Consider the following 2,337-nt stretch of genomic DNA (forward strand, 5'->3'; position numbering starts at 1 on the left):
ACTGGTCAATTTTTCTCCACAAGCAAATATTTTTTTTGTCTTTAAGTTAATTTTAAGCGAACGCAATCACATGCAAAAGCTAGTATAAATACGAAATTAAGTTAATCACCTTAATGCACTGTAATTTATGCTATTTGTTTCGCTTGCTTAATTGTCCAGCATAGAGTATCAATTGACCACAGTTACAACTGCGAGAATATAAAAGGATGTTAAATATATTACACACTTATCCTGAAAGCAATCATGGTGCAAGCTACTCTTTGTGTCCAGTTAATATTACTTCTTGGGTTCACCATAGCCGCTTGTGTAAGAAAAATGCATTTACTTTTGTATACCTGTAACACTTTAGAGATTGAGTGAGCTTCTTTATGAACCACTTATTTTCGCTGACATTTTTTACTTTTCATTGATAAGTTGTCCTGGGAAACATTTGTACACTTGCTTCCTGCTGTACTCATACGTACTACTTATTAGAACACTGTAAATGTACTTAATTTCAGTTTCTGTTTACGAATATTTTCGACAACTGAATAGCGATGGGCGATAATCGAAATAATTCCATTTTTTATATCGATTAGTTACTAATTGGTTACTACACTTCACTGTTGATTGTTGATCAAATATCGATTGTGAATCGAAATAGTTACTAATGTACTAGTTATATTCTTTGATTATTGATCAAATATCGTAATAGCAACAGGATTGATTTTTAAATAAATTAGTAATAGGATCTATCGATACTGGATGAGTATCGATCGTTTTTTTTTTCATTTTTTACATTCCCGTAGCATAGTACAGAGGACCTTTTTTAGATATCGAAAATTTAATTAGTAATTATTAAATTAGTAACTATGTTTGGTTATTTTTCGGTAAATACGACTAAATCGAAAATTGAATGTAGGATATTGCAACATTTGATTTATTCGATGTTCATTTTGATCCTAAGAGGAACTCATCCTTTTTCTATTTTTTTTGAGAAAATCAAAGTTAATTTAAAGATTTGTACATTATATGTAAAGGAATTAATAACAAATTAACCTTTAACGTAACGTTTGGTAACTTTAGTATTTCTTTTGTGGTAATTAAAATTAAAGTAAATTTTTATACTTAGCTGAATAAATAGCACATAACTTTCAGCTGTTTTTGTCTCGTTTAGGAAATCGAATGTGGCTCTTAATTTGATATTTTTTAATTCTTCACTAAGGTGGTTTCTCCGGAAATGAGGATTATTATTTCTAATTCCTTGCCTTCTCTGTAACAACATAATATGGTTTTTGTTTGGTACCAACCAAAAATTTAATTTTTATTCAATTGAAATAGCAGTCGTGAAGTCGTGGAGTCGTGTTGTTTTGGATTGCGCGTCTAAGTTCGAGATTCTTTAAGAAAGGCTCCTTCTTGTATCAGACTCACAGCGAGCTGTAACAATAAGCACAAAATTGTGTAGAACGAAACATAAAAATAGAATTCACCAATTCAAAATTGTAACTCAAGTCTAATCTCTATAACATTTTCCAAAGCCTTTGCCTCAATATAACACATAACCGTAATTTTGATCGGATGTCACTTTTTTAAAACTTACGTGGGGAGGGTTTTTTTCTTATTCATATTAGGCCTATTCATCAGATAAGTAAAAAGTTTCAAACGTTTTATGATATTTCAGATGGCTGACGAATACACATGCGGAGACGTTGATACCTACGAGGTGGATCGCGTTGCTAGAGAGGCGGTGAAGGCTTATCGGCCCAAATCTCGGATCGAGATAATTTACTATCCTTCGTGTAGAATAACCAAAGCTGAAAAATCAGGTTATTTTCCAAATATAGATTACAGGCTTACCATTAAGTGCCATTATTTTGTTCCAAGTAACATTATAGTTGACGCCGTATGCTATGCATCTGCTGGCCTAGCAGCGTTCATTGGACCCTTCGTAAAGGAAATTAAGTGTGAATTTACCTCCCACTTGAAATAATTTTGTATTCATAAACGGTCAACCCAGTCGAGTTTAAATAAAATTGGAGTACCGCCAACGTCCATAATGTGTTACTTATAAGCCTCGTGTCATGGTTACTAACAATACTGTATAGACGCCAACGATGACTGTATGTAAATTCAAATAAATTTAACTATAGTCAACCAATCGTCACATTTCAATATTGAAAAATGCAGAATTTTGACAGTTTCCCTATACTTAGAAATCTTGCCCATGTTATTTTTAGATCAATAAAGGAGAAATTTTGTTTTTAAAGCTATCGTTTAGCATATACCATATGCTAATAAGAGTAATACTCTTATTAGGAAGCTGGAACATTACGATGTAAATGGCAAGGCGTCGGAACT

General features: G+C 32.3%; 1 long non-coding RNA gene across 1 annotated transcript; it reads left to right on the forward strand.

Annotated features, from left to right (window-relative positions):
- Positions 1–208: 208 nt before the first annotated feature.
- On the forward strand, positions 209–2,094 carry LOC113227062. Its single transcript, XR_003310171.1, has 2 exons — positions 209–306; positions 1,661–2,094. It is a non-coding gene; the product is annotated as an uncharacterized LOC113227062 (long non-coding RNA).
- Positions 2,095–2,337: the final 243 nt, after the last annotated feature.

Source organism: Hyposmocoma kahamanoa, unplaced genomic scaffold (genome assembly GCF_003589595.1).
Source record: "Hyposmocoma kahamanoa isolate Upper Pololo Valley unplaced genomic scaffold, ASM358959v1 202, whole genome shotgun sequence".
In the NCBI taxonomy this organism is placed as follows: domain Eukaryota; kingdom Metazoa; phylum Arthropoda; class Insecta; order Lepidoptera; family Cosmopterigidae; genus Hyposmocoma; species Hyposmocoma kahamanoa.